The sequence below is a fragment of the Dama dama genome, chromosome 4 (genome assembly GCF_033118175.1).
Source record: "Dama dama isolate Ldn47 chromosome 4, ASM3311817v1, whole genome shotgun sequence".
Classification (NCBI taxonomy): domain Eukaryota; kingdom Metazoa; phylum Chordata; class Mammalia; order Artiodactyla; family Cervidae; genus Dama; species Dama dama.
Window position 1 is genome coordinate 55,364,297 of NC_083684.1, and position 24,902 is coordinate 55,389,198.

The following is a 24,902-nucleotide window of genomic DNA, read 5'->3' on the forward strand; positions in this document are numbered from 1 at the left end:
TGTGTCCTTAGCACAGAAAAGGTGCTTGCACTGCATCTCCTTGAAGGCGGATGTCATCCTGTAGCCTCACACGGCTGCCCAGAGAAGTGTGGTGGGTCCGGCTGCTCCACACTCAAAGCAGTAGAGCGGCCAGGTTGGTGCAAAGGAAAGTTTGCTTTGTTTCAGACGCCGGCAGGTCGGGGGGAGGATGGTGGACACCTGTCCAGAGGCTGACTGACCGCTCCCCCACCCAAACCCTTAGTGGCAACCAGTGGGGCCAGAGCTTTTCCAGACAGAAGTGTGAGGGGGCCGCTCTATGCAGAAACAGCCCAGGCAGCTGGTTGAGAGTCACCTTCAGATCAGTCATCAGTGGTCTGACCAACATCATCTTGATTGTTTTCGGGACAGTGAACCTTCAGGTCCAGGGTCGGTTCGATTGCTTGACGAGAGGCCAGACAGGAAGTTCAGGCAAGGCTTTATTGCGGCTCTGGGTGCAGGAGGAAGGGAGCCAAACAAGTGACAGGTTCCCCTGGTTTGCACCCCAGGAGGGTGGGGGGAGGGTGTCAGGGCATGCGGGGGACTGTGGTCCCTGAAGTGGGGCGAGTGCAGGCTGGGTCAGGGGTTGGGCTGGAGGGGTGAGATCGAGGTCTGCCCCCTCCCCACACCCTTGGTGGGGTGTGTGCAGGCATCACAGCCAGGCTCCCGCTTTTGTTCTCCAGCTGGGACGTGGTGATTGGGTTTTTGATCTGCTTTCCTATCTTGTGCATCATTGGCCCCAACTGTTCATGTGGGGTCTTCCTGAAAGAGGGACTGAACTCTTGTCCCCGAAATTGGCGGGTGGACTCCTAAGTACTGGACCGCTGGGGAAAGCCGGTACAATATATACAGAAAGGCCAGATCTGGGCCTCCTGTGGCCCTGGGCCTAAAACGTTCACATCAGGAAGCCTGCGGAAGGTTTCTCTGCCCCTTTCATCCCCCTCACTTCATCCTCTAGGCACCAATTTCTCCTCTGGGCTCCACTGGTATACTTCCTGATTAGGATGTGATTTGGTTTCAGAAATGGCCTTCTCAAACCATGCAGTGCCACCGCAGCCTCTCTGAATATTCAGCTACTGAGCAGAATTGTCTCCAAACCTGTCTGGTCTCAAGTCCACAATGTGAGCCTGCGGACCTCCACTCCCCTTCCCGTTTCTCTGAACCAGATGTGCACTCCAGGCGCCTGGCCTCCACCCCCGACAGAGGGCTCCTGTCGACTCCCACCCCCACCCCTGCGCTTTCTCCTGCTGGAGACCCGCTCCCAGGCTAGGGCCCACGGTAGAGACCCTGGGCTGGACATCAGGCAGATCCCGCCAAAGAAACAGACCATCCACTGCACCGCATGTACTTATATCTTTATTTTAGTCCGGTATCAGGTTTTGATTTTTTTTTTTTTCTTCGTGTTGTAGATGGAGGTCACCACGGGTCAGGGGAGTGGGGCATGGACAGGGTGTTTGGGGATGTGAGGAGAAGGAGTCTCATGGGTTGGATTCAGAAATAAGGACGTGAAGCGGAGAACGTGGCGATGTAACCATCTGCAGCCCTTCACGTGGAGCATTCGTGAGGCACGAGGCTTCCCATTTCAAAGAAAACTAAAGATTCAGCAAACTTACAAGATATTGCTTTGGAGGGAAAAGAAGGCTCACACGTCAGGCAAATCCCAGTGCACAGATCTGTATCCCAGGTGCACGAAGGAGGGCACCTTCCAAGGCCCGAACCTGGGCTCTTGTCTACCACTCAGAAATGAAGTGTCCCAGGAGACACACGTGCCGACAAAGCAGCAGATCTTCTTGGGAGAGGGCACCCGGGTGCAGAGCCGTAGTGGAAGGGAACCCAGGAGAACAGCTCTGTCACACGGCCTGCAGTCTTGGGTTTTATGGTGATGGCATTAGTTTCCGGGTTGTCTTTAGCCGATCATCCTGACTCAGAGTCCTTCCGGTGGTGCAGGCCTTCTTCAGCCCAGATGGATGCCAGAGAGAAGGATTCTGGGAGGTGGTCGGACATGTGGCGTCTCCTTTGGACCTTTCCCAAACTCTTCCTGTTGGTGGAGGCTCATTAGTCCCGTGTTCCTTGCCAGCACCTCCTGTTGTAAAACAACTCATGGCAATGGTTACTAGGTGCCTGGCCAGGGTGGGATCAGTGCGCTTCCCCTAACACCCTGATCACCTGCACCATCTCCACTTAGCTGCAGAGGAAAGACTCAGCAGGCAGCTGAGAAAAGCTGACCGTTCCTGGTTAGAACAAGGTGAGCAGTCTTTGCCAGAAGACCGCCAGGGTCCCACTGACCAGGCTTTGTCTGAAGGACACTGTAGCCCTGAACGGCTTCCGCCAGAAGGACACTGTAGCAGTTGAATATACTCTGTGAAACGTTCCAAAGAAGAAGAGAACGACAAACAAGAGGCACAGGAAGCATATGAGCAAGACACGCCTGCTGCGCTGCGAAGAAACAGCAACTTGAGAGGCAAAAAAGGAGAGAGGAGAGGCTCCAAGGCTCTCCAAAAAAAGAAAATGCAAGTGCTCAAAATGTGGAGCCAAAACACTCACAGTGGCCAGACAAATTCGAAATCACAAATGGAGTATTTTCTAAGAAAATACAGGAGAAGAATTAACGGGAAAAATTTACGGTACAAATATCTACTTGCCTTTGAGTCCTTTTGTATAGGGACTGTCCGTCCTAACATATAACTAGATTTGTCAGCATAAACTGGCCTGCAAAGGGATAGAATAGGGGGGGAAAAAAAGGAAAAAAATGTGTAGAAGTCGTACCGTTTTCAAATAGTTTCAATTCTCCGTTCAGAGTTCAGTGGATCGGTTTCCTGGAGATGCGACAAGGACGTCAAGGATCATTCAACAAAACCTTTCCAAGTCGCTTCAAACGTCGTTTAAACCGGATTTCTACCTATTGCTTCATCAGGTTCTTTCTGAAAGCAATACGACATCTTGGGTGCGATGGAAACGAGAAACCAGGTTCTCATAGCACCAGCAATCTTTCCTGTTAGAAAGCTCAAAATAGATTGCATTGCATGCAGACAAATCAGTTTAATAAATTCCTTTATCACAGTTTGGTACGGTAATTCATTTGGCAGAAAGGGCATCATCTTGCCCTCGAGATAAGCCCACACAATGTGGCTTAGAAGTCGCAGGAGTAGGTCTTGCATGAAGGAAGTCCTTCTCGCTAAGTCGCAACACATACCGGACATCTCGTTGCTTTCGGTCAGGCTGTGCCTGCGTCTTAATTCATAGAGGTGCCTCAGTGGCTCTGCAGAGAGGCCAGTGTCCTTACAAAGAGAAGTTGAAAGTCACCTAGTGAGGAGAGGCACCGCGCAGGGTGCAGAGACCCAAGGGGACGCGCCAGGTTTTAAAGAGCTTGTGGCCTCTTGAAGGGGGCGTGTCTAAGGCAGAGCTGAGAGCTGGTTGGTTTCAGAAGAGGCGGCAGGAAGTGGCGAGTGGGGTGGGGCCAAGCCGCCTGCTCAATATCGGTTTTTGAATACCCCGGGTGTGTTTGGAGCTCTGGAGGTGGTCTCTGATAGCCGGGGACCAAACTGAGCATATTTTTTTTTTATAAAACTGAGCACTTTTTTTTTTTTTTTTGTCATGAAACTGAGCATTTTTTTTTTTTTTGTCAGAAAACTGAGCACTTTTTTTTTGGTCACAAAACTGAGCACTTTTTTTTTTTTGGTCACAAAACTGAGCACTTTTTTTTTTTTTTTGTCACCAAACTGAGCATTTATTTATTTATTTATTTTTGTCACCAAACTGAGCTGAAGAAGGAATTCATAGGGCCTCGACTCCATCTCAGGGCTGTCTGTGCTGATCGTGCGTGGCCACCTCTCCAGTGGACTCTGAACTCTGTGCTTAGCGCCTGTGGGAACAACAATGGAAGGATAAGACCCCCCTCTGGGCAGGGGAATGTTGAAGAAGAGAAAACAGACACTAATCACCCCTGCCTCTGGACACTATCTATCAGAATGTAAGCACAGGCTTATCGGTTATTAACTATTTGGAATGTAACTGCGGGCTTATTGATTATTGACTGTTTGAACACATAACACGTGAATGATGGGGTTATTGTAATTGTATTTACCCTTCCTTTGTTTATGTAAGTCTCAAGGGAATTGGGGTAGTGGGTTTGGACGCGTGCACATGGGGTATAAAAGATTTTCACAAATGCTGGTCGGGGTCCTTGGCTAAGAGGAGACTCTGCCTTGGGCCCGCCAGTGTAATAAACTGCACTCCACTATCTGCATTGTCCTTCTGAGAGAGTTTGCTTCCCGGAAAGCGTGGCTATAACATTTGGTGCATTGGCCGGGAAACTCCTCACTTTGAGGAGACAGGTCTCACTTGAGGCCACCCCGAGGCTTTGTAGCTTGAACCTCCTAGAGGGGGGAAGGCGCCTCGCCCCTCTGGAAGGATTCTGCTTCTCAACGCCCGGACCTTTCACGTCAGCAGGTAGTGGACGGCAGCAGGGGAACTGAGCGCTCAGGTGAGGAGGAACTCACCGAGTAGGGTGGAAGAGGGGGCCTGATCACCCCTCTGGGAGGGACTAGAAGGAGCGGGGACCCACAGGAGCCTGGAATAGGCAGGCGGCGATTGCTTGGTACACAGGTCGACGAGCGTGCTAGGGTTTAGGAAGGAAATTTGTGAAGGTCATTTAGGAGGTGTGTCCACGCTGTCTCGGGGAAAATTATTACCAAGCTATCGCCAGGGGATTCTTAGGATAGGAAACTGGTCCTTGTATGCTCGTATTCTGCCCTCCCCCAGGAGGTGTCCTGTCTGCTGTGAAATTCTTGACCCCCTTGGAATTGTTGGGCTAGAAGGAGGGGGAAACAGAAGTGAGTATGAATTGGCTTTTCTGGAGATGGCCTGGGACATGAGATATTTAACCCATCTGTGTTTTCATCCGCACCTGATCAAGCCCACCAAGGCAGAATGGACTTTAAGGGAGAAACAGTCTCGGACCATGTGATGTTCTGGTTCAGCTATGCTGACTGGCAGGTGAAGACACGCTGATCCCCCTTCTCCCTCTGGGATCTGGCAGGTAAGGCTCTTCTCACCCCAGTTAAGGAGGCAAAATGGCAATTTAAGTGTCACTGAGTGGAAATATCAGAAGTACATAGGGTACTGAGAACTTCGTAGACAGAACGAAAAGGAAAAGTAGAAGGTCCGAGAAGGTAAGCAAGATGGGGGAAAGTGAATCTAAGGCAACTGTATTGGAGTGCATGATTAAAAATTTAAAGAAGGGATTAGGAGGAGACTATGGGGTGGAGATGAAGCCTAACCGCCTCCATATACTCTGTGAGGTCGAATGGCCCCCTATGGGAGCAGGATGGCCACCAGAGAACACCGTGAACTTAAAAATAGTGGAAGCAATCTATACAGTAGTCACAGGAGAGCCAGGACACATGGATCTATATCCATCTATTGACTCATGGCTAGGGTTAGCTTGAGACCCTCCTACTTGGACAAGGTTCTGTATCCAGAAGGGAAAGGGAAAAATATTAATGGCACAAAAATTGACTTATGATAAAAAAGGAAATTCTACAGGATTTGGACGGGGATGACCTGACCCCTCCCCCATGCTGGATAATGACACGCCTGCCTCCCAGTGCTTCACCAGGACCGGAGGCCGCCTTAATGCCCGATCCAGGGCCAGGTGAAGTTTCTGCAACAGCCACTGCTCCTCTGCCAGCTTTCCCGGAGTTCATAGAGCCGCCGTTTGGGCAGGCTCCGATCCCGGTGACAGAAGCCTCTGGCCAACACTTCCAGGATCCGGCTCCACCCGAACCGCCCAAGCTATACCCGCCTCTCCCGGGGAGTACGGACAAGAGGGGGAGGGAGACGTTGGAATTAAGCAGAGACCGCGCCCTGCCGGAGAGCTGGAGGGAACGAAAGAGAACAAACAAGAGCCTTACAGTGCAAGTTGCTGCTCTGGGAAAGTCTATCTCGGGCCCTCCAGAAAACCTCATCTGCCCCAGGGACAGGACAGTCCTTCAGCCGGTCCAAAGGGAGGCCCTGGGCCCATTACAGCCAAACCAGTGTGCCCGGTGCCGAGCTTTTGGCCACTGGAAGAAGAAGAAGCTCCCGCAGTTGTGGGGCTTGCTGACCTGGAAATTAACTAGGGCTGCCAGGGCTCAGAGATATCAGGTCCCTGAGAGCCCATGGTAACCGTAAAAGTGGGGGACCAAAACACTGACTTCGTGGTGGATACAGGAGAACTGTCGGTAGTAACAAAACCTGTGGCACCTCTGTCCACAAGACTACCGCTGTAACTGGGGTATCGGGAGAAGAGATGATTAAATCATTTTGCCAGCCCAGAAAATGTCAGATTGGGGGGTGGGGGGGGCACCAAGTGATTCATGAACTCCTCTGCATTCCTGAGTGCCCAGTACCCCTGTTGGGAAGAGACTTGCTCTCCAAACTAGGAGCACAAGTGACTTTCTCCCCTGAGGAGAGACCCACCTTCTGGACGGACTCTATGACTTATTTGCCCTCTCTCTCAATACCAACCCAAGATGAGTGGAGGTTGCATGAGCCTCTGAAGGCAGAACCGGGTGGGCCAGAAGAACATGAGGCAGCTAACTCAATTATTCCCTGAGGTCTGGGTGGAAGACAACCCCCTCCCCCCCCCCCCCCCCCAGGCTGGCTAAACATCATGCCCCAGTGATAATAGAACTCAAACCAGGCACCATCCCGGTTAGAGGGCGCCAGTACCCGCTATGGATGGAGGCCTGAACCGGCATATTGCCCCACATCAATAGATTGAAACAAGCAGGCATTCTGGTAGAGTGACAGTCGGCTTGGAATACGCCAATCCTGCCAGTCAACAGGGAAGGAGGACAGGACTATAGGCCTGTACAAGATCTCAGGCTAGTCAACCAGGCTACTGTGACTTTACATCCCACTGTTCCAAACCCCTATACCTTACTTAGCCTCCTCCCACCGAGGACTAAAGTTTACACTTGCCTAGATCTCAAGGATGCCTTCTTCTGCATACGCCTCGCCCCAGCGTCACAGCCCATCTTTGCCTTTGAATGGGAAGATCCAGTGGGGAGCACCAAACAACAGCTCATCTGGACTCCCCCACAAGGGTTTAAAAACTTCCCAGCCATCTTTGGAGAAGCCTTGGCTTCTGATCAGGACTCATTCCATCCGGAAGAGTATGGATGTCAGCTCCTACAATAGGGGGATGACCTGCTGCTGGCTGCCTGAGACCAAGGAAAAATGCTGGAAAGGGACAAATGCACTGCTCCAGCTGTTGATGGAAGGTTACCGGGTGTCGAAGAAGAAGGCACAGATCTACAAAGAGGAGGTAAGGTATCTGGGGTTTGTTTTAAAGAAGGACTCAGGGTTCCAGACCCTAATTGGGTCCTATATACTGATGGCACTCGCCTGATAAAACAGGGACAACAGTGTGAGGGGGCCGCTGTATGCAGAAACAGCCCAGGCAGGTGGTTGAGAGTCACCTGCAGATCGGTCATCAGTGGTCTGACCAACATCATCTTGATTGTTTTCGGGACAGTGAACCTAGCTATAGTACATGTCCCCGGTCACCAGATAGGAGAAGACCCTAAGGCGCGGGGCAATCGTGCTGCTGATGCGGCCGCTCGAGAAGCGGCTAGCCGGGACTATGCTGCCCTCATATTAGCCGTGGGACTTCCACCTCCTTGTATGGGGACCTTGCCACCAGTTCCCGAATATTCCCTCCCTGATCTCGCCTGGATCAACAAGGATACCACCCTCCAGAAAGATGACCAAGATGGATGGTACCGAGACCAAATCAACAACCTGATCTTGCCTGCCACCCTGGGTCGTCACCTGTGTGAACACCTGCACACAACTACACACTTGGGAGAAAAAAAGACCCTAACACTTCTCCAGACGGCCTGCCTGAGGTTCCCTCGACAAAATGCCACTGTACGAGAGATAATTCAAGCCTGCGAAGCGTGCCAGCTGATGAGGGCAGAGAAGAAGCAGCACTCGGGAACGAGATACCGAGGGGAAAAGCCAGGGCAACATTGGGAGATAGATTTCACTGAGGTAAGGCCAGGCAAGTACGGGTACCGCTATCTGTTGGTTCTGGTAGATACCTTCTCGGGGTGGGTGGAAGCTTTCCCCACTAAGGGAGAGACAGCAATAGTGGTTGCTAAAAAGATCTTAGAGGAGATAGGGCCTAGGTATGGGCTGCCAGTGACTATGGGCTCTGATAATGGACCTGCCTTTGTGAGCCAGATTGTACAAGGGCTGGCCCAAGCTCTGGGGACGAAATGGAAGTTACACTGCGAATATAATCCCCAGAGCTCAGGACAGGTTGAGAGAATGAATCGGACCCTAAAAGAAACTTTGACAAAGTTGGCAATAGAGACTGGCGGGGACTGGGTGACCCTCCTCCCCTTTGCACTCTTTCGGGCACGTAACACCCCTTATAAGCTGAATCTTACTCCTTTTGAGATTCTGTATGGAAGACCCCCTCCTGTGTATCCTATTTTCGAAGGAAAATGTCTGCCACCCCCTACTTTGGGACAATTCCAGCAAACTCTGATAGCATTAAGTAAGATGCATAACCATGTTTGGAAATTGATTCGAGAGATACATGAGGGCCAAAACAAGAGGGCCCTCCCCTCACATAATATTGGCCCAGGTGATTGGGTTTGGGTAAAACGACACCAATCTAAAGTATTAGAACCTAGATGGAAACGCCCTTATGTTGTTCTTCTTACCACTCCTACCGCTGTCAAGGTCGACAGGATTGGACCCTGGGTTCACTGCAATCACGTGCGGCAAGCCACATCGGAAGAACAGGAAAAAGCGCGAGCAGAATGGAAGGCGAGTCCTCACCCGTCAAATCCTTTGAAACTGAAACTCGTCCGCCGGGAGGCCTCCTAATTCTCCTGCTGATGGCAGCTCTCATCGACCCAGGAGCGACCAGTCATAACCCCCATCAATCTGCTAAGATCACATGGAAACTCAACGACGGGCAAACTCATGAGCTGCTCAATGAGACCTCAGGAATCCACCCTCCAAACACCTGGTGGCCGGACCTGAACTTCGACCTCTCAAGCCTCTTCGCAAAGCAGGACGGTCTCTATGATAAGTACTATAGGGATGGGATAAAAAACCATAGGTTGGGGTTTGGGGCTTGCCCGGGCTATGTAAGAAATAACTGGAAAACCTGTGGTGGCATAGAAAGCTATTATTGCAGGAGCTGGAGTTGTGTGACCTCTTGTGATGGACCCCAGAGGTGGGATGTCGGAAACAGAGATCTAGTTAGCTTCACCTTCAAGGACCGTAGACACCAGGGGCCTCAGGTACGAGTACAATTTAACCAGGAACGGGCGAAGAAAGAAAACCGCTGGACCTCAGGACTGACTTGGGGTTTTCAGCTTCACGTAAATTGGCCCGGCCCCTACCCAGGCGAGCTTTTAATCATTAAACAGGTTATTGAGCCGGTGCAGGTACATAGTTTAGGTCCCAATCTGGTCAAAGCATTACAGGGGCATAAGGCGACCCCCAAGCCAACCACCTTCAGACCAAGCTTGCCGGGAACATTTAACATCTCCTCTACCCCGAGCCTCAGAGGCAAACTGACAGAAACCCCTGGCCCTCTGGCTGTTACCATTAGCTCAGCAATTCAGGACCCCCTATGGGCCTTAGTGAATGCAGCCTTTACGGTCTTAAACCATACCAACCCTAATGCGACCCAGTCCTGTTGGCTTTGTTATAATCTTCACCCACCCTTCTATGAGGCCATAGGCCTCAATGTCTCTTACCACTTATCTTCAGGCCAGAACCCACCCCCATGCCGATGGGAAGAACGCAAGGTTGGCCTCACAATGAATGAAGTCTGGGGACAGGGACTCTGTTTGGGCACAGTGCCACGTGATAAAACTTCCCTCTGTGCCCGGACTATTAGTAACCTACGCTTACACGGCAAACATTGGATTGTGCCAGAGGTTGGGGGTTGGTGGATTTGTTCACATACTGGGCTAACCCCATGTTTACATTGTGAAGATTTTTAACCAGAGTCAAGAATTCTGTGTCCTGGTTGCTGTAATGCCAAAAATCTTATACCACTCTGAAGAGGTTATGTACTCACATTGGGACCGGGAATTGCTAAGACAAAAGAGAGAGCCAATCAGTGCGATCACCATGGCAGCCTTGTTCAGTCTTGGGCTGGCAGGAGCAGGGACAGGAATAGCTTCACTATCTCTGCAAGGCCAAGGGTTTTCCTCCCTACGAGCCGCCATAGATGAAGATATAACTCGCATAGAAGAATCAATCAGCCACTTAGAGAAGTCTCTGACTTCCTTGTCTGAGGTGGTCTTGCAGAATAGGAGAGGATTAGACTTGATTTTTCTCCAACACGGTGGGGTCTGCGCGGCTCTGGGAGAAGAATGTTGTTTCTATGCAGACCATACAGGAGTGGTAAGAGAATCTATGGCAAAAGTAAGAGAAGGGCTGGCGCAACGAAAGAGGGAACGGGAGGCCCAACAGGGATGGTTTGAGTCTTGGTTTCAACGCTCCCCCTGGCTGACCACCTTAGTTTCCACCCTCCTGGGCCCGCTTATAGTGCTATTATTAACACTTACATTTGGCCCTTGTATTTTAAACCGGCTAATGTCATTTATTAAAGAACGTCTAAATACCATTCAGATTATGGTATTGAGGCAGCAATATCAGATGGTAGCCCAGGATGAAGAGAAAGATTCCTCTACAGGAACAACAAGACAGGGGGGAATGTGAGGCTGCCAGGGTTACTACCGTGACGGGCGGCCTGGACCTAAGTTTTAGCTTCCCCCGAAATGGTAAGATTCCCTACCCCCATCAGGTAACCTGGAGCCAGCCAATCAATATGCGCCCAGTAAGAACAAAGGGAGAGCTGGCCTTCCTCACTTCCCCTGGGCTCGAGTCCAGGAAGCCTTTATGCTCACACCCAGACTCAACTTCCTTCGTTTTAAATTCTAAAATCATTTTGTTGACAATTGTGAAAGGCACTTTCCATTTATATCTCTTACAAAATATTGCCTATATTCCCTGTGTGTATGATCCATCCTTGAGGCTGTCTTAGGGCTTCTCAGGTGGCACTAGTATCCAAGAATCTGCCTGCCAATGCAGGAGGCACAGGAGACACGGGATCGATCCCTGAATAGGCAAGATCGCCTGCAGAAGGAAATGGTAACCCAATCCCAGTATTCTTGCTTGGAGAATTCCATGGACAGGAGAGCCTGTCTTACTCCCAGATTTTGTACCTCCTCCTCCCCACCATACTTAATCTCCTGCTCTCCCACTAGAAACCACTAGTTTCAAAATATCCTTCTGCTGCTTTTTTGTTATATCCACTACTCGTCAGGAAAGTAGTGTATATTACAATTGTTTTTGTTAGATCCACTAGAAGAAAAGCATTATAAAAGTATAAAATTTTTTTCTTTTATCCACTTCATATACAGTCAAGAAAGTACTGTAGATAGCAACGAAGTAGTGTATCTCTCCGCACAGGAAGGAGTAGCCAAGACACAGCCTCTTCCAGATGGAGACTTCCCATATGTCTGTCAGAGCAAGTAAATTGAGGACCTAGACTAAAAGGAACAGAAACACTCCCTTGTTCAGCATGGAGACACTGATTTATTTAACCAAGAACAAGCTCAAAGAAACTCTTGAATATATAGCTGCTGACCATCTCACAGAGATGTTATAGACATTTGTAGAAAATAAATTACAAGTGGATGAATTGAGGCTGGCCCGGAGGCCATTCAGTGAGTTGCTTAAACACCTAGTCAAATGGTTGCTGCTATCTGTCCTACACCAGATGGCTTTGGTGGCATGGAACCAGTTAGGCATGAGTTGCTTAAGGAATAAGATTATATATGTCTTTAGGAAGTTTGGTCACCAACTAGCTGAAGTCATCATGGCTTAATTTCTATTCATGTGTCAGTTCGGTATCTATGCTATCTTTGTGAAGTCTTAAGAAGACAGCATCATGCATTATTGTGTGAGAGGACTCATCATTGTGGGATGTTTGCGGCTAAGATTTCAGTTTCCTTCTGATTTATACATCCCAACTCTGCCTGCCTAACCAACAAGACTGATTGAACTGGGGGAGACATCCCTAAGATTATAATAGTATTCAAAATACACAGATCACCAGCTTACCTTCCTTTTTTGTTTCCTCAACAACAGTTTGGTCTAACACGAACAAAAATTGAGAAACAGAATTTTTGCTGTTGGCAGCAACACACCACCTCTACCCTCCTGACAATGGATGACCTGTGGGCCTTTTCAGTTGCTCTTTGTGACTAGTCCACCAGGCTCCTATGTTCATGGGCTTTCCCAAGCAAGAATACTGGAGTGGGGTGCCACTTCCTATTCCAGGGGATCTTATGCACCCAGAGATCAGATGCGTGTTCCCTGCATGTCCTGCGTTGCAGGCATTTTCTTTATCACTGAGCCCCTAACAAAGTACAGCCTTCACTCTAAGGATATAAAGGATATCTGAAGGCTCATGTGGTCTGCCCGATTCTGTGCTGACTTCCTTCTCCTGGAGCTGAAACTCCAGCCAGGGACAGACCAGGGAAGGGACGGATTGTAACCAAGCAGGACCCTCTGAGGCTTTCCCAGAATAACCCCCCAGCCAAGTCCTCTGCCTGCCTTTTGTCTGTAAAAAAACTTGCACCACAGAATAAATGTAGGGACTTCACTCCCGGTCTAGTGGCTAAGACTCCACCAGTCAAATTCAGGGGTGAAGGTTGAATACTTGGTTGGGGTATGAATATCCCACATGCCTTGCAGCGAGATTAGGGGGAAAAAAAAGAAGAAGAATAAATTTAATCAGTGAAGTGAGAAAATGTGGAAAGGAAACAGTCAAACAAGACTGATGAAAAAATGAGACCTAGTCTTATTTAAATATATGTATGACTCAGTTTGTGTGTTTGTCTTTAGATAACATTCCTGAGATTCATTTCTCAATGAGCTCCATTTAATTGACTTAAAGAAAAGTAAACACTTACAAATAAAGTATTTCTAAGGTTCACATGATCTGGGAAATGTTCAATATTAAGTCCATATTTGGTATGGACCTCAGGTTAGTTTGTTGTTTAACCGCGTGTGAATTGATGGAGACATGAGTCACTAAGATTGTCATCAACACTCACTGCACCTAGTTCTGCTGCGAGTCAAAAAGTCCTATCTGTTACAAAATTTAACTGCAAGGAAATTAACTATGATGATATTGTCATAAATAATAGAGATAAATGGTAGAGATGTTTTTAGGTAAACTCTTTAAAAGAATTATATTTCGTTTTTCCAAATTCGTCGGAATTTAGAACTTTAGGGTTTTGCTAAATTCAGTAAAATAATGAGAATGTACTGAAGACTGAAATCAGTTTGAGATAAAATACTGAAACACTGACTACTGAACAAATCCATGTTTATCTTTACCTTCTTATGAATGAAAACACTAAATGTGTTTATTAAACACACATCTTGTACCACCTAAAGAAAAATTATGCTCTGAAATATGTCTGTCATATACTTTATGAATCTAATGTCATAAAAAGAAATACAATTCAATTGCTTGTTTCTTGGTTTTAAGTTTTAAGGGATTTTAGAAATGCAGTGTATTTACAGTTACTAAAAATGGTAAGAGACTGGAATGCAAGTAGGACATATGTTTGTTGTCAAAAGAAGATATAGAAAATAACAGTAGTTTTTCTTGAAATATAACAAGAGGATAATTTTGCTGGTTTGGATAGGGAAAAATAAGAGACATATTATGTGGATACAAAAAAAAATGATTAACGTTTTTAAAAAAGGGAGGATTGATTAAGGTTAAATTAAATTTAATTAGGTAAAGAACTTTCTTTTTAATAGTAACCTGGTCCAAGACTGGAATTTGGCTTTCTCTCTCTAATAAGAAAACAAACTTCCTGGAATAATGAGCTGCCTTGGAGAAGAGATGGGAAGTCTCTTTCTCTAGCTAACTTTGAGTGTCCAGGAGGAACTGTGAGGCAGCTCAGAGGGAAATATTAGACTGATTGGCATCCCTGGTGTGTTAAATACCACGGGGAACATTGTTAAATGTAAGTCTTCTAGAGTTCTCCTGCGGACGGTTGCTATTAATACAGATGTGTTAAAAATTAAGGAATTCCGACAAACCTGGTGTGTCCTGATGTTACCAAGACATAATTCTCATTACTGTAATCAAGTTTCTTAGCCCATTACATTGTGCTCACGAGTGTCACCATATCTTTAAGTCACTCACAGAGAGTTCTTGTACTCGGACGGTTTTGCAAAAGTGCTTCATATAGGGAAGACCATTTTGAGAAGCACTGGTCTCTGATCAATTTCACTTTATACCATGCAACTGGGTAGGAAATTTAGGGTGAAGTGAAAGTTGCTCAGTTGTGTCTGACTCTTTGTGACCCCATGGATTATACAGTCCATGGAATTCTCTAGGCCAGAATACTGGAGTGTAGCCCTTCCCTTCTCAGAGGATCTTCCCAACCCAGGGGGCTTCCCTTGTGGCTCAGCTGGTAAAGGAAATTTTAAAATCCTAATTTAAAAAACATGATGGTATCATAAAAGTGTTTAACAAAAAAGATGAGCTCCTGAAACAACTTGTAAATATAGTTTTAGAGTTTATGGATTTTGTTGGCTGAAATCTTATTGGGTTTGATCTGTGATTTCCAGATAAAACAAAGCCCTTCCCCTCAAGCTACTAATGACTGACAGCAATTGAGTAAATTCCCTCTGTGAGTAAAATGCAAATATGTTTCTTTTCTCTCTTTTTTGTTCCTCCAGAGGTTAATGATTCTTATGTTCTGAGCGGCCTTATCAGGTTAATAAAAACGACAGTTTCCTGACAGGAGCAGAAATCTTCCTATTTTGCGGACTTCTAGAAGAGAGAAATCTGCAAGGCAAAAACGAATGGCAGGACTTTGGCCTGGATTTCCTGAGCTTAGGAGGCTATTTGTTGTTTGTCTTTGGCATTTGGTCTGAAACACTTTTTTTATACATATAATTGTTTTATTATTGATTTATTCTTGGAGGTGGTCTTTCTGATCAACACACATACTCTTCCGTTCAAGGGGGGCTTTCTCGAGTTGCAGCACTAATTGTGAACAAGACAGCTCAAATTCTAGCCTCACAGCAAAGACCACTTGGATACTACATATATATCAAATGGAAACCCTCCACAACGCTTCTTCCTTCTTGTCCTCTAAACTAGGAGGACTCTTTTGAAAAACATGACAAATGTGTACTTTAATCATTATCCTCATGGTAATATGTCTCATAATTTTCAAATGTCTGTCCAGGGCTTATGACAAGGCAATCAAAGAGAGAAATAATATTGTCTTAATACAGACTATTGATGCTAAGCTTGAAACTCGAGATGATTTCCAACTCTGTGTCCATTCCCCAAGTAGGGAGGATGACTCCTGAAGGAACTGTAATCAAGCAGGACCCTATGAAGCCTTTGTAGATCTCCACCCAGGTCCACCTGCCTTCTGTTTGGGAAAAAAAAAAAAAGGTTTAGTCAAAGAATAAATTTAATCACAGAAAATATAGAAAGAAAACTGTGAAGAAAGACAAAATAAGAATACCTTAGCTACTGAACAAACTCATGCAGAATTAGTTTGTCCTCAAGGGCTAGTCATAATGCTGGGAGCCAGGACCTTTGACCTCTTTTACAGAATCAGAAACCCCCCCGGCAGAGGGAAGAAGTGAACTATGCCGCCCACAAACAGGAAGACCTGAGACCGGCTGGAACCAGAAGGGTGATGCTGCTGTTCCCCGTGACCTCATCACAGACCCAACAGAAAAGCGCCTCGAGTTGATCAGGCTCTCCTCCTTGAACACTGTAAGAGTCCTCAAACCCTCTCCAAGACCGGACACACAGCCTTTTAAAAAACATATATTTTATTTATTTATTTGGCTGCCTTGGGTCTTCCTTGTAACAGGCAGGATATTCCCTGCGTGTGGCAGCATCCTGGCTTGCAGCAGGCAGACTCTCTAGCTGTGGGGTGCGGGCTGAGCTGCTCTTGCCCTGGGGGATCTCAGTTTACCGACGGGAGATCATACCCCTGTGCCCGGCATTGCAAGGTGGATTCTTAACCACTGAACCGCCGAGGAAGTCCCAGGACACAGTCTTGTTTTTTTTTTTTTTTCTTCTTCTTTTTTTTTTTTTTTTTTATTAGTTGGAGGCTAATTACTTCACAACATTTCAGTGGGTTTTGTCATACATTGATATGAATCAGCCATAGATTCACACGTATTCCCCATCCCGATCCCCCCTCCCACCTCCCTCTCCACCCGATTCCTCTGGGTCTTCCCAGTGCACCAGGCCCGAGCACTTGTCTCATGCATCCCACCTGGGCTGGTGATCTGTTTCACCATAGATAGTATACATGCTGTTCTTTTGAAATATCCCACCCTCACATTCTCCCACAGAGTTCAAAAGTCTGTTCTGTATTTCTGTGTCTCTTTTTCTGTTTTGCATATAGGGTTATCGTTACCATCTTTCTAAATTCCATATATATGTGTTAGTATGCTGTAATGTTCTTTGTCTTTCTGGCTTACTTCACTCTGTATAAGGGGCTCCAGTTTCATCCATCTCATTAGGACTGATTCAAATGAATTCTTTTTAAGGGCTGAGTAATATTCCATGGTGTATATGTACCACAGCTTCCTTATCCATTCATCTGCTGATGGGCATCTAGGTTGCTTCCATGTCCAAGACACTGTCTTGAGGGCGTTATCCTGCTGCGACCCCCACACCTGGCAAAACAGTAAAGCTATGTGCTTCCATTTCACTCACAACTCTGTCTCCGAGATTTAATCCGGCCCTAGTACATACACAGAGACTGAATTTTGGCAGCAAAGCTGAAGGAATTACAGGGACCCGGGAGCAGGAGGGCTGAGGGTGTCTGAGCCCCCAGGGGGTCGAAAGCAGGGAGGTGCCAAAGGGGAAATTCTGGAGGCGAGCCCTGAGGAGAGGTCAGTGTGGGGAGCAGGGACGGCGCTGTGTGCAGACCTGGGCGCTCAGGAGGCCGGTTCCTGATCTGAGCGGAGCGGCCAGAGGCGCCAGGGCGGCCCTGAGCGGAGTCGGGGGTGCACAAGGCCCTGGTGCCAGTCTTCAAGGAGAGAAGAGGGTCAGAACAGAGACAAGGAGAAGCTCTGCACCACGGAGGAACCCTCGGAGTGTAAGGACCATCCTGGCACGGGACGCATGTGGATGGTGTGGACTCCAACAAGCGCTGTGCTTCCCAAGGGGCCCGCGAGGCGGTTCCAACAGCGCTAGATACACCAAAGGCCCTTTTTTGCCAAAACTATGAAACTGCCCAAAAGCCCCAGCCCTGCGTTTATTCCTAACCCAACCTTCCTCTCCCATCCCCAGCGACAATGACCCTCTCTTCATTCCCTGCCCCCCAAACTCCTCCCCATTCCTTGGATTTTCTAGATCCTGCTAGGCTCTTCCAGCTCATTCTTCCTCATCCTCCATATCTTCCCTGCACACCCTGTCCCGTGTTCTAGATTCTTCTGCTTAGCTCCCCTCCTTTCCCTGGGTCCTGGATCCTTTTCCACCTCCACTGTGGTCTCAGTTTCACCGTCCCACAAATCTGAGCTCTTCGCAAAACTCCACTGAAGGACGTTTGGCGTCCCCAGGTGGACATTCACTTTCCTGAAGGGCTGCCCTAGATGCTGGAGGCCCCACCGCAGACCCCCTCTGAGAGCAATCCAGCCTTTCTCAGCCTGGCCCCAGCTGGAGCCTGGATCCTGCCCTCCTGTCCCACACTCTAGTCCCCACCCCAAGGCCGCCCCCCATTGGCATCTCCATTTCCCTTGGGCTCTAATCCAGGAAACTTTTCTGCCCCCATCCCTATCCCTCAAGTCCCTTCATTTTTTGAACTGTCCAAGCCCTCAACTCAAGCCTTCTGTCTCCTCTCAGGTCCTGACATCTGCCACTCCTGCTCATTCTCTGCGTTTCTAGAACCAAGGGATTCCAATCTCCTTCTCCACCTGGTTTCCTGTGCCCTTTGTCCATCCCCTCTTCTTCAGGGGTCCCTGGGACTCCTGCGTGCAAGGACATTTGCACCTGTGTGTTCCTAATACCTTTCACAGACACACAACACATAGACATATACAAGCACACAGATACATATAATTACATGAATACACATATACACACCCATGTCCACACATATACATAGGCAGGTACCTACATACATACACACAAATATGCACCACATTTTCACACACAAACGCACATACACACAGCCCACAGAGCTCCGATACCAAGGCCTTAATTCCAAGACTCTCAAGTGGTTGCACATGGAGCTCTTGTCTGCACACTCCTCCCCCTGGGCTGGGTCTGGAGAGTGTCCCTTCTCTTAGTGACAGTTTAACCCTGAGTGTGCTTTGCTGTCTTACGGTCGCTCACCTCACCGCACGTCAGAACCCTAACCTTTCTGATCACTCCTCTCTGCCCCTTCTGTCTCCAAAGGATCTCATATAGTTTCCCAGAGCGTCTGATCCTTTTCCCTCCAAGAGCACTTACACAGTGCAGTGCGTGCTGGGGACGCGCTGCGTGGTGCCTGTGCCCAGCTTGCTCGGTGCTCTCACAGAGGCCCTCGCTCTGATGCAGAGACTGCCCTCAGCCGAGCCACAGTCCCTTCTTCGGTTGCCCCCCACCCACTCCTGGGAGCAGCCAGCAGCCAGGACCACCTGGCGCAGGGCTCCAGAGCCCCAAGTGCGGCCGACCCGGGGCCGAGGTGTCTGCTCAAAGCCCCCGTGCAAGGCTAAATGCAGCACGTCCCCAGTCGGCAGGGAAGGGAGGGAAACACATTAAGCCTGGGTGTCCCTGAAGCCTCAAGGAGTACAGCCTTCTGACCCTTGATCTGAGCCCTGTCAGGTTCATTTCAGACACTCACCTCCAGACCTCAAAGATCAGGATCGTGTTCTGTGTGTGCTGGGTGGTAACAGCAGCCGTAAGAAGGAGACTCCTTCTTGAGAGACTGTGCAGATTTCAAAGGACACACAACAGGAATTTGGAATTCCCTGGATGTCCAGTAGTTAAGACTCTGCGGTTTCACTTCCGGGGCCCTGGGCTCAATGCCTGTTTGGGGAACTGAGATCCTGCAAGCTGCACAGTGTGGCCAACAGGAAAAATAAAAAACCTACAGTTCCTCATAGTAAGATTTACAGTCTGTGTCTCTTTTCTTTTGTCTAGTCCTAATTCCTGGCAGGCAGGAACTGATCGTCATTTGGATTAGAATCCCTGGTATGTGGTAAACTGATTAGGGTATATGAACCTGAGTTCAGCCTCTGGATCATTAGGATCTGAACCCACCAAGATAATGAAGGGAGCGGTTCTGCTTCTGGGAGGACAAGGAGCCCAGACCCAGGGTGGAAAGGGGTGGAAGGGATGCTCGAGTGCCCTGGGGGTAGGGGTGACCCCGTGTAGCGTCTGCACGACCGGCACAGGTTTTGTGTTGCAGCCACTGGGGACGGGGACATTGACAGCAGTGGAGGGGAGGAGCCAGGAAGAGAAACTCGTGTCCAAATAATCCATGCTGGAGGGGGTGTGGAGAACAGGTGGGGGGATGTCACCTGGTGCAACCACTTGGAAGCAATATGAAGGCTCCTCAAAAAATCTAAGAATATAGTTGCCATGTATCTTGCAATCCCGATTCTGGGCATACTCTGAGACACATGTGTAATTCAAAAAGACAGATGGACCCCGGTGTTCATAACAGCCCAGACTATTGACAATAACCAAGACATAGAAACTACTAAATGTCCACCAACAGATGCACAGACACAGAAGACGTGGGGTGTGTGTGTGTGTGTGTGTGTGTGTGTGTGTGTCTATATAATGGAGCATCACTCAGCCCCTAAAAATAATGAAATAATGTGATTTGAAGCAACATGGACAGCCCTAGGGTTTATCATACTGAGTGAGGTAAATCAGAAAGAGAAAGACAAATACCATATATCACTCCTATGTGGAATCTAAAATAAGACATAAACAAACTTATCTTTGAAGCAAAAACAGACTCACAGACATAGAGAACAACTTGTGGTTGCCAAGGGGAAGTGGTGAGGAGAGGGAAGGATTGGAAGTTTGGGACTGGCAGATGGAAACTACTATATAGAGGGGGGGGCGGTCAGCACCAAGCCCTGGAGGACAGCACCCATTACCGTGAGATGAACCACAATGAAAAAAAAGATGGAAAAGAATATATAGATATGTCAATAAATCACTCTGCAGTGTAGCAGAAATCAAACCCGACATTGTAAATCAGCTATACTTTAAATAAATAAACAGGACCAGGATGGCAATCTGCTCCCACTGTTAGAAGTTCAGCAGAAGAGGGTAAAAGGGAAAATGATCTGAACTGACACCTGTTTAGTACCGTGTCCCCCTGGGTCCTGTCTGCACAGGATCATTCTCAGTTACCAGGTGCTAAGGGCTGCCAACTGCGATAGTACTAGAGGGAGAGGCCCACTGCATATCAATCTTTCCCCCGATTTTTTAAATTGTTAATCTTTATTCATTTTTTCTCTTTTTAATTTTTAAATTATGAAAGTATGCTAACGCATTTACAGGAGACGTGAAAAATAGAGAACAAGGTTACATGTATGTGCCTGGTATATTATAATTATTTTTTAAGTAGACAAATTAAGATTTTTAATTGGAGTTTCAACATCAAACTCTCAGTGTTTGTCTAGGTGAGAGAAAAGGCAAGAATTGGAACTCATACAATCTTCTCCTGAAAAGATCTAACTGTCTGAAGGCCTGTTCTGCCAGTTTTCCCCAGAGCACAGAGTGCCTCATTTCTGATTTTCACCCTGAACTCCTTTGAGGGGAGTTGAAAGTCAGCAGTTGCAGTGGCCATGATTTAATCCTTGTAGGCGTAGATGGAAGTGTCAGTTTTCAGCTGGTAGAGCCCCTTTTTGCTCATAAACGTGACCATGATTCTGAGGGGGCATTTCATGACCATTTGATCCCATGGTGCTGAGAATGTCTGTTCTCAGGTTTGGCAAAGATTTTGTTGACAGGCCACTCAATGTGCTGTTTACTGGACTAGGCCATAAAACAGTACCCAAGATCTAGCTTCATTTTCTAAGCTTAGTCATGAATTAGATATTACAATATAAAATTGACTCGTTTATAAAAACCAGTTGAAATAAATAAAACTTTTAAAGGCTTTTTCCCGTTTTTCAAAATTTTACAAGTAAAGGTCAAACTAGAGTAGCTATGGTTCAGTCTCAGGAGTTAGAGATGGTCTAGATAAGTGTTCCTGAGAACAGAGCCAGAGCCCTGGTCTCAAGGCACAGGGAAAGACAATCAGGTTCTAAGAGAATGGTGGCAGGTCTAAGCCAAATGATGGTCAGAGAAAGCAAAATGGCCATCAAAAAGGACCACACAGAACACAGAGTTAAAACACACACATATAAACCTGGCAGTTCTCATCGGACACTCCCTTAAATACAAAAATAGAGTCTCTCAAAAAACCTCCTATAGAGACACAGAACTTCAGATCCAAGTACTAACAGAGTAAAGGAAAATATCTCAGGTCTTCAGAGATTTCAAAGGGAGGAAAGGAAGCCAGGTTGAAAGAAGGGGGAGGATGCGGGAGAAGGGGGCAAAAGGGGTGGCCTTGCAGATGTCTCCTGCCACCTGCAGATACCCAGGCCTTATGGGACTTTACCCTGGGCCTCCAGAGAAGGAGGACTGGATCTCGGCCCTACCAGAAGTCAGACCAGAACAGAACCAGAATTCGAGTTCTCTGCCAAGAGGAGGTGATCAATTTCCAATCCTCAGCTCAGGCTGAGGCCCTTCGACGAGATTCCTGCATCCAGGACCGGGGCACTAGAAAAAGCGGGAAGGATAGGAAGGGGTAAGGAGAAGAAAGAGAGACGGAAGGGGAGAGAGGTCAATAAAGTCTCTTGTTCCTTACCGGTCGGGACACTCTGGCCAGTGCTCTGCGTCAGGAGGAGACCAGGGACAAACGGGTCCCGGCTGAGGCTGCTGGGTCTGGTCCATTGGCAGGCAAGCTGGCCGCTGAGTACCCTGAGTGGTCAGGCTGTCAGTTGCAGCCAAGAAGGATCCCACCAGACTCGCCATGTGTTGTGCTGTAGCCACGGCTTCCCGGAAACAAACTCACTCAGAAGGACGATGCAGATAGTGGAGTGCAGATTACTACATCGGCGGGCCCAAGGCAAAGTCTCCTCTCAGCCAAGACCCCGACCAGTTTTTGTGAAACCTTATATACCCTGAGTGTACTTGCTCAAACCCACCTCCCCAGATTCCTTGAAACTAGTCTGGACAAGGTAAAAGAGAGCTATGATCAAAGTTAACCCATGATTCATGTGTCACAAGACTAGATAAACAGTTGACATGTATCAGTCGGACTGTGGTCATATCCCGATAAACATAATGGAATTTACGACTTTGTTCTGTTACAGAGATAATTAGCATATTCTTTTAGGCAATGGAGAGTCCAAGTACCAGTCCTGAGGCTCTTTTACCCGGGGGTCTGGTTTCCCATTGGTATGCCACTTCTACAGACACCGGGCACAAAGTTCAGAGTCCATTGGGAGGGTGACCAGGCATGTAGCCTAGTGTTCGCAGCCTGGCCCGAGACGGAGCCCAGCTCTGTCTGCTTCATCCTCCAGCTGCAGGAAGGGGGACCCCTTCCAGGGCTCGAAACCAGGATCTTGTCTAACACTCGGAAATGAATCGCCCGAGGAGACACATGTGCTGACAATATGGGAAGTTTTCTTGGGAGAGGGCACCCGGTGGAGAAGGGAACGCGAAGGGGAAGGGAACCCAGGAGAACAGCTCTATCACACGGCCTGTAGTCTCGGGTTTTATGGTGATGGGATTCGTTTCTGGGTTGTCTTTAGCCAATCATTCTGACTCACAGTCATTCAGGTGGTGCACGCCTTCTTCAGCCCAGATGGGTGCCCGAGAGAAGGATTCTGCGAGGTGGTCGGACATATGTTGTCTCTTTGGACCTTTCCCAAGCTCTTCCGGTTGGTGGAAGCTCATTAGCTCCCTGTTCCTTGCCAGAACCTCCTGTTGTAAAACAACTCATGGCAATGGTTACGATGGTGCCTGGCCAGGGTGGAATCAGTGCGCTTCCCCTAACACCCTGATCACCTGCACCATCCCTACTTAGCTGGAGAGGAAACACTCAGCAGGCAGCTGAGAAAAGCTGACCAGTCCTGGTTAGAACAAGGTGAGCAGTCTTTCCCAGAAGACTGCCAACGTCCTGCTGACCTGGCTTTCTCAGAAGGCCATTGTAGCACGAGAATATACTCCATCAAACAATCCAAAGGAAACGTCAAACCAAAAGGCACAGGAAGAATAGGAGCAAGCTACACGTGCTGCGAAGAAACAAGAATTTGAGAGGCAAAAACGAGAGAGAGGAGATGCTCCAAGGCTCTACAGAAACAAGAAAATGGTAGTGTTCAAAATGAGGAGCCAGAAGACTCAAAATGGACAGCCAAATTCAAATTTACAAATGGAGTATTTTCTAAGAAACTACAGGAAAAGAAGGGTAAAAATTTAGGGTGAAAATATCTACTTGCTATTGAGTACTTTTGGATGGGGACTGTCCCTCCTAACATGTAACTAAATGTGTCTACATAAACTGGATTGGGAAGGGATAGGAAAAAAAAAAAAAAAACCAAACCATGTACAAGTCATGCTGTTTTCAAATATTTTCAATTCTCGTTCATAGTTCATTTGATCATTTTCCGGGAGATGCGACAAGGACATCAAGTATCATTCAACAAATCGTTTCCAAGTCGTTTGAAACGTTGTTTAAACTGGATTTCTACTTATTGCTTCATTAACCTATGGGACATCTGGGTGAAATGTAAAGGAGAAACCGGGTTCTCATAGCACCGGCAATCCTTCCTGTTAAAAACTTCAAAATAGGTTTAATTTCACGCAGACAAATCAGTTTAAGAAATTCCTTTAACACATAAACAAAGTCGTTCTCGCTTTCTCGCAAAACATAATGAGTATCTCGTTGCTTTCGCTCAGGCTGTGCCTGCGTCTTAACTCGTAGCGGTGCCTCAGTGGGTCTGCAGAGAGGCCAGTGTCATTAGAAACAGAAGTTGAAAGTCACTCAGGGCGCTCCTGGTGAGGAGAGGCACCGCGCAGGGTGCAGGGACCCAGGGGAAGCGCCAGGTTTGAAAGAGCTTGTGGCCTCTGGAAGGGGGAGTGTCTAGGGCAGAGCTGAGAGCTGGTTGTTTTCAGAAGAGGCGGCAGAAAGTGGCCAGTGGGGTGGGGCCAAGCCCTCAGCTGAGTATCGGTTTTTGAATACCCCGGGTGTGTTTGGAGCTCTGGAGGTGGTCTCTGATAGCCGGGGACCTGGACGGGGAGAAGTTCGGCTAGGTGTGTGAGTATCAAATGCGGAGGTGCTTGTGTCTCCATAGAGCTGAGAAAGCTTGCTAGGGCTAGTGTCGTTGCACCCAAATCCCTGGGCACGTTGTGGCCATCAGAAGCCGTGCAGAGATTCCAGATGGCGGCAGATACTTTCCCAAAGCTGCTTTAGTGCAGGAGTCTCTGAGGGCACTGACGGGCCTGTGTGTTGACTCTTAAGTTGGAAGGAAAACGTGTAAATGAGCACTGGGTTGCCTCAGAACCCCAGGAAAGGACTAGAAGGTGTGAGATGTCTGTGTCCTTAGCACAGAAAAGGTGCTTGCACTGCATCTCCTTGAAGGCGGATGTCATCCTGTAGCCTCACACGGCTGCCCAGAGAAGTGTGGTGGGACCGGCTGCTCCACACTCAAAGCAGTAGAGCGGCCAGGTTGGTGCAAAGGAAAGTTTGCTTTGTTTCAGACGCCAGCAGGTCGGGGGGAGGATGGTGGACACC

General features: G+C 48.0%; 1 protein-coding gene and 1 pseudogene across 1 annotated transcript in view; both read left to right on the forward strand.

Moving 5' to 3' along the window:
• ERICH4 (glutamate rich 4) overlaps positions 1-24,902 on the forward strand; it is a 257,702-nt gene that overhangs the window by 44,429 nt on the left and 188,371 nt on the right. The gene's annotated exons all lie outside the window — the stretch shown is intronic.
• LOC133055101 (thyroid transcription factor 1-associated protein 26-like) lies at positions 1,497-24,421 on the forward strand (annotated as a pseudogene).